Source organism: Cryptomeria japonica, chromosome 7 (assembly GCF_030272615.1).
Source record: "Cryptomeria japonica chromosome 7, Sugi_1.0, whole genome shotgun sequence".
Classification (NCBI taxonomy): domain Eukaryota; kingdom Viridiplantae; phylum Streptophyta; class Pinopsida; order Cupressales; family Cupressaceae; genus Cryptomeria; species Cryptomeria japonica.
In genome coordinates, this window is record NC_081411.1 from 298,900,628 (window position 1) to 298,908,992 (window position 8,365).

The following is an 8,365-nucleotide window of genomic DNA, read 5'->3' on the forward strand; positions in this document are numbered from 1 at the left end:
CAAATTTCTTTTGCTAGTAAGAAACAGTATCAGAAGTGTCCAATAAAAATTTCAGATTTTTTGAATCACTTTTGCATTTTATATGAATTTTTTATGATTTTTCATAAAAAAATTAAATTTGAGAGAAAATTAGCGAATTTTTTAGATTTTCTTACATTTTTTGAAGTCTCTCAAAATTATACATAGGATTTGTTCTTTGTGATTTTAAATTGGATGTAAAATCATTCCTAAAAAATCAGATCTTTGAAAATTAGGGTTTTGCATTATTTTGCTCATATCTCACAAACTGCTCAGATTTTTTACAGGAACATTTTTATAAAAGTTTGGAAGACCATCAGGACTGTCCAGTACAAATTTTAGATTTTTTGGATCAGTTTTGCATTTTATATGATTTTTTTATTATTTTTCATAAAAATTAATTTTTGGAGCAAATTAGCAATTTTTTGGGATTTTCTTATATTTCTGGAAATTTCTTGAAATTTTACATGTGGTTTGTTTTTGTGATGAATCAGATCTTTGGATTGCTAAAAAAAAACGCATTGTTGAAGGCCCCTATTTCACAAAGTCATTTGGATTTAAAATTTACCTAACTTGTGTGCTTGCAGGAGGGGTATTATTGCAAAACTACTAACAAATCTTTGTTGTAGAATTTTGGCAAGGGTTTTTTATTTTTATTGTGTGCCTTGTTTTCATAGACTATCAAACACTTCAATTGGTGCACTAAAATTGAACTAGTGTCTTTTGTGTCTTGGGCAATAGGCTCTTTTTGTTTAATCTTTAGAGGGACTGTCTCCCCGTGTGGTCATTAGGATTACTAGTGAGGAGAAAATGACCCAAGTGGTAGTGAATAAAACCCACCTCTTCCAAACTACTATAAACAATTGTATCCATGGTGAAAACTATGGATAACGTGTGTTGATTAGTTCATACCGACACTATATCTCCCTATAAACCCGTTTGATCAAATTTATTTGATCAGTTGTAAGGCGTAACCCCTACCGGTTGGGAGCCTTCTGTATTTACAGAGCTAAAAGTGTCACATGTATGGCCACACAAGCGGATGCCCTTAATAGCACCTTTTTGTTTTAGAAGCCAAAATCCTTCTAGTTGTTGGGGCAGGAGGTCGGACCTCTAGAGCGGTCCACACACATACGGTTCTTAGTAGAGATACAAAGTTTGCCACAGGGAGTTTTTGTGGGGACTAATGCTTGGCTGCCCCGAGAAGTGAGTGCCGAGGGTGGAGCCAGTAGGGTCAAGCATCTAAGTATCCACTCTGAATAGCGTAGCCTCATGTGGGATCAACAACTATTGTCTTGGCCAACCATAAGAATTGTGCTTGTCTTATTTTGAACAATCAAACATTCAAGATCAAATATCAAAACATTGTGTCTTTTGTGTCTTCAAGTGTATGCAAAACATTTTTACATCAAACAACACACTTTTCTTTGAGTCATTTTGAGTCTAAACACTTGCAAACATTGAGTCTTCATCAACATTGTGTCCTCTTGTTATGAAAAACAGTAAAAAATTCAGATTGGGTCACATCAAACAACTTCACAAATTGGAAAAATTTACAGTCCAACAAACAAGAGCAATCAATTTCTGAATTCTTGAGCTTCCTAAGCTATCTCTTTGGGTTTTCATCTAGAATTCAACCTATTTTTGGGTCTCACAAAGTTCATCATTGCTTTACATCTTGCATTACATTCACATTTGTCTAAACTTGAGTCAAAAGGTCACTTGCTTGTCCTCATCATACTTTGTCAACACACTACATACAACAACATTTTGCTAAGTGGTCCCTCATCAAGGTCTATCACCTTTGGGTCTCATTTGGTCTTACTTAGAGTCAAGGTCAACTTATCTCATCAAGAGAAACTATAATTTGTTTGGAAGTCACATCTACTCTACTACATACATACCCGGTCTTACGCTTTGGACGTTGCAAGTACACCTCAGATTCATTTACATTCCATCCAACTCTTGGTCTTTCATACTCTTTACATTTTCATCTAATCTCTCACATCTTGGTCAATACCTAGTTCATGGTTGAAATCCATTCCCAAAAATATAGGAGAGAAACTAAAGAGGCTCAAGAGTCCACAAACATGAGTTCCCATGAGTATGACAATGATATCTTTTTCAATTTTGATCATACTACATTACCTGACATGGATGCCTATAGAAACATTCCAAATGTTGAGAACATGGACACTATAAACAACAATGATACACACAATGACAATATGGACAACATTTCATTACATTCAGTAGAAGTGGAAGACTCCATTATGGATCCCCGTTTCAATCGATTGGTTGAGGAAATAATGAGGAGAGATAGACAATACTTCTTACAAGTGATGATACAAAGTGGAGCCACGATCCCTCATGATTTTGACATGTCTCAAATAATGGAAAATCGACCTTTGCAACAACCTCACCTCAACATGGATCAAAGGAGGCCTAATAGTGGAGGCAATAGAGGACCACATATGGTGCTTGCATCACAATCATCTTTATTTCAAAAACTTGAGGTCCCATACACACATGGTCAAGCATATGATACTCACCTTCACAGACCATTATGGAAGTCTTATGCAGAAAAATATACTCAATCACATACCAATGCTAAGGATCAACCATCAAAGCAATTCGATATGCAAAGGCATGCTCAAATTTTGGACACAAGGAAACCCCACATCAAATTTGGGGGCAACACACTAGAACAAACTCATGACATGCCTATAGAGTATGGTATAAATGGACAAAATAGATATTCCATTCATCATCATGACTCTATACCAAGTGGTCCTTATGCGCAACATCATTATAGACCTCCTCCATATGAATATGTGTATGATCAATACCATCCATATATGCAACGTGCTCCTACTCCACCTAGTGGTTCAGGCATGGGGTATGGTCCAAGAAGTCGATCTCCACCTAAGAACAATTTGGAACAACAAATCAAGGACTTACAAAAGAAAATGGAGGACATAAATACACCGAAGCCAACTTACACAATCAGAGACATATGTCCCTATCCATTTGACAAAAGCATTCCAATGCCTCCATTTCCTACACACTTTGTGACACCTAAGTTTGATAAGTACAAAGGAAAAGGGGATCCTAAGGCACACATAAGACAATTTTTCATAGCCTGCATTGAGGTAGCAGCCGAAGAGACATATTTGATGAGATTATTCCCACCGAGCTTAGGCGATCAAGCTATGGAATGGTTCTCCCAACTTCCACCTGGAATTAAGTCATGGGGTGACTTAGCAGAGGATTTTATCTAGCATTTCTCATACAACATAGAGATAGATATATCAGTCACTACCTTGTGCAACACCAAGCAAAAGGATGGAGAATCTTTTTTATCATTTTTACAAAGATGGAGAAATCTAGCTAGTAGATGCTCTTGTGAAATTCCACAGAAACAAATGGTAGAAATGTTCACTCAGAATATTAACAAAGACATTAGTTATGACCTAAGAAAAGCTTGTTTGTCCACCTTCAAGGATGTTATTGAAAAAGACTTAGCAACAGAGAAGGTCGTAATTGAACAAGGAGTCATCAAAATATTTAAAGACAACAAAGAGGACTATAAAGGAAAAGACAAGCCAAGATTTTGGAATAAAAACAAGAACACGGTCAATGATGGTGTTGTGGATGCCAATACAGTGCGACCTAAAATCATTTTTTCTGGATCAAGCTCTACAACCAATCAGGTGAATACTCAAACAACTCCCAAATCATGAAGGAAGTACACTCCATTAGGAGAACCACTTGAATCAGTTTCAAAAAGCTAGTGGCAAACAAAATAATAACAATTCCAGATCTACCTCCATATGAGCCAAAGGTTAAACCAAATTGGTGGAATGATGATGAATATTGTGAATTTCATAAGAGAAAAGGTAATAAGAAAGGAAATTGTCATCGGCTGAAGAACATCATACAAGATCTTATTGATAGGGTGACATTGAGATCGAGGGACACTCATCCAATCAAGAACATAAAATGTTTAAAGAACCATTCCCAAAACATGACAAGGGAAAAGCTAAAGCCATAGATGACCAAACCAACTATACCAGAGAATCCTATAACTATGATTCAACTATCAATCATATTTCGATGGACAATTATGTCTCTACCATTATCATCAAGGAAAAACCACCAGAGACTTCTACCCAAAGACCCAAGATTGTCCTAAAAGGCATCAAATCTTCTTCCTAACCAACCTCTAAATGTAATGTTACAACTCGTCAAGGTAAATTCACTTTGCAAGGTGCTCCAGCTAAAAACACCGCTTCCTCATCAACCAAGTCTGAATATGACATTGTAGAATAGTTAGGGAAGACACCCGTGCTTATCTCAATTCTTGAGCTCTTACACATATCCCCCGCACATAAAGCCATTCTTGACAAAACTTTGAGAGACACTATTATCCCCACTGATCTAAATGTGGACCAGTTTCAAGCCATGGTGGGATACCTTTCTGTTCCACATTCTCTTACATTTACAGAAGTTGACGACGCCTCCGCGAGCCAACCACATAATGCACCTTTACACATTGAAGCCTTCCTACATAAACATCAAATAAAATGAGTCCTGATAGATGGAGGAGCAGATCTAAACATTTGTACTTTGAACACAATAATACAATTGGGATATTCGGACAAAGTTGTGAATGCTACAAATAAAATTACCATCGAAGCATATGATGACGAAGAGTGTTCATCTAAAGGCACAATCACCTTACCTCTCAGAGTAGGGCTAGTTACAAAGGATGTGGTTTTTCAAGTCCTAGACCTAGATCTCACATACAATATACTCTTGGGACGTCCATGGATTCATGAAATGAAAGCTGTTCCATCAACATATCACAATTGTGTCAAATTTCCACACAATGGAGTTGAAGTGACCGTCAAAGGCTATCCAAATCCATTTATATATTGCAATAACTTGCGACATAGATCAGAAATAACAATACTAGTCAATCGAGAAGTTGTTCCATCTTCAACATATGTGGATCCAGAATCCTTGAAAGCTTCTACGTCAACACAAGCAGAGATCAAAGAAAAGTCAAGATTAAAGACATGGGATGTGGTGAATATATCTTTCATGTTGATCAATGCCCACTATCTCCTAAGGTATTCACTCAACATGAACAATCTATAAACAATTTGCAAGGAATTGGGTGTGAACCACCTAGTGTCGTGGCTACTAAGTCTGAATGCAAATCTCCTCTAGTGGTGCAAGAAACTCTTGATATCAATAGTCATAAGAGTGGTTCCAGTGAAGAATCTATTGAGTGTATCGCCATCCCTCTTGAGAACTCACAGAGCTTTACCATTTCATCTATTCATTCCATTTCCACTCCTCTCCTAGACTTGGATCAACAAGAATTACAAAAGCCCTTACTCATTGAGGATCAAAAATCAAGCTTTGAAAAGAAATTTCTAAAAGTCAAAAATAAAGAAAAGTCCTTTAGTCCAAATAAAAATCAAAAGCTATTGGACTCTGCAAAAATCAAAGTCGAGGATAAAACTCCTATGAAGAAAAAAGAACAAGAGTTGATCTCCCCTAATATCAAAATAAGTGGGGGCAAAATTTCTAACATTTCAAGCGAAAAAAATACTTGTTGATCCTAAGTCTCCATCATGCTATCGTACTTTCACTTCTTTTCACAATCATAAGCCTTCATAACTCATCCACTTGTTCCACACATCCATTCCCTTCTGGTGATACATCATGGAGCTTTAATGGAGCTTCCTCGAAGGACTTTGTTGTCAGGGATGCCCAAAATTCTTTAGGTGACACACATATGGGCAAACGTAGTCCACACATTAGTAATTCTATCTTAATTCCTTCTTCAAGGAAGACAATCACTCGAGATACACATCATTCAGTCAAGGAACAATGTAACTACAATCACAAGGTAAAGCCTCACACATTTGAGGTGGGTGACTTAGTTCTCAAAGAAAATCCTACAAATCAACAAGACAGAGAGAAGAAAGGCAAATTCGAACCAAATTGGCTTGGTCCTTACATCATCATAGCAGCCTATAGATCTGGTGCATATCAGCTTTCAACTACAGAGGGTGAACCTTTGGAGGATCTTATCAATAGCATGCACCTTTACAGGTTTTACACATAGCTCTTCAGAGTATCCTAATTCAAAAATACAAAAAAATCAAAAAATTCAAAAATACAAATTTTTTTTTAAAAAATCGTTACTTGGTGAAAACCTGGCAAACGGGTGCCTTGCGACACACACAAAAAAATATATATATAAAATTTTGAAAAAGAAAAATATTTCATCCAACGGTGAAAACCACTTCGGTGGCACCCTGAGCAAGTACCATGGTGAAAACTACGTTACCGGTGTCATGCATAGAGACATTGCTCCTCCCTCCTTCAGGATTCCATTTCATCTTTCACTTTGCACACACTCACAACCTCTCCACTCATAATAAACTTACCCATTTCCATCATGGCTTGTTATTGATCTACCCAAGATTGGTTCGCCATTCATAATAAACATTTCTTTTCACCCCTTTCCATCCATAATAAATCAGCTCCTATTTGTGGCTAAGGAAAATCCTACGTCTAGTGATGGGTACGGAACTGAGAGCATCACATGTTTCGAGGAGTACAGTTTTCTTCAGTCTATCTGCGTACAATCCACAATAAAGCAACATTTGCATCACCAGTCCGCAATAATATTCTGTCTTCTCCGCAATAAAGTATCAGTTTCATGGATTCAGTCAGTTTCAGATGAGACAAGCAACAATGGGCTTCAACAAATCAAATCTTTCAACAGACTCAAACAACATTATGGTTCAGTGCTATCTATCCTTTTGTGAAAGTAAACATTGTGACCACAATCAAATAGACTTATACAAGTGACAAGAGACACTAAAATTGAGGAATTTAGTGGATGTTGGTGTCAAGTCTTGGTTTTCTTTTGATTTTATCTTTTGGTGACATGTCTTTTAGCTTTTCCAGGATGTCTCTGACTAGAGATTCTATCTCCAGGATGTCTTTGACTAGAAAGGCGAGGATGCGGTATCGTCACCTATTTTTCTTTTCTATCTGTGGATTGTCTCTTAGTAATGCTATGACTTGTCCAAGGATATGAGGACACTATGAGTCTAGTGTGAACTGGGGCATTCCTTGTTTGTGACTATCTGATCTCCATGCAAACAGGTACAATGACTTTCTGGGTCAAACATATGCCTCGATTTTCATAACCTATTTTGCCATAATAAAGCTCAATGATGATAATGCACAAGAAGCTCTTTCACTTTCATATCATCTATCTTCCATTCCCCTTTCTTGATTGACTTCCATCGTCCTTCCTAAGTCCGTGTAGCTTGCTATCACACGACTGAGTATAATGACAGGCCAATTTTTTTTTTGCATTTCATGTAGTATTGCACCTGCATTACCACATGTCTCATTTCATACATACATATAGATATCACAATTGCATCACATCTTGCACACAACACATATTAGCACATTTTACATTTGCATTATCATATTCATCTGCATTTGATACATCCACAATTTCATTTGCATAACATATAAAAACATAAAAAATAAAAAATATTGCATTTCATTATGTACATATTTGCATCCATATCATAACCATCACATAGAAACATACATCATGAAACATCTCATCACATAGGTACACATGCATATAGTTGCCGTAAGGATAAATCTCATATATATATAATCATAAGTGTCATGATACAATGATGTCAAAATCATATGGCTACAATCACCTGAAGGTGTCTACATCATCATACAAAATGGTACAAAACTAATACATAGGGAGCCCTCTAGGCTATGATGAACTCCCTCCCTCGGAGCCATCTAGCCTCGATGGAGTCTAAGCCCTAGAAGGACTTGCCCTAGGATCATCTCTCCTGTCCCCTCTATTTGGTGGTGGAGGACCTATGACCCCACCACTATATTTTTGTCTCCTGTCTCTCCCTCTAGTGGTTGTCGTAGTCCGCAATGGTCTACGAAAGCTCCTAGCCCGCTGCTCTGGTGGCACCGCTCAATAGTATAGGTCTCTCTAGTAACCTATCTCCTCCCCGACCCGCTGAACATAGACATATCCAGCCCTTGTGTCCTTTGTTGCCTGCCTCCCTGCCCTCAATGCTATCTCAGCCTCTGTGTAGCCCTTAATAGCCTGATCCCTCTCCTGCTCAGTGTCCCTCAGCTGTCTCCTGAGTCTAGTTGTATCCCTCTCCAAATCCTGGATCTCATCTACCTGTCCCTGGCATATCTCCCTCAAGGATAGTAGCTCATCCTCATCCTCCCCTCTCCCCTCACCCTGTCCCTGTGG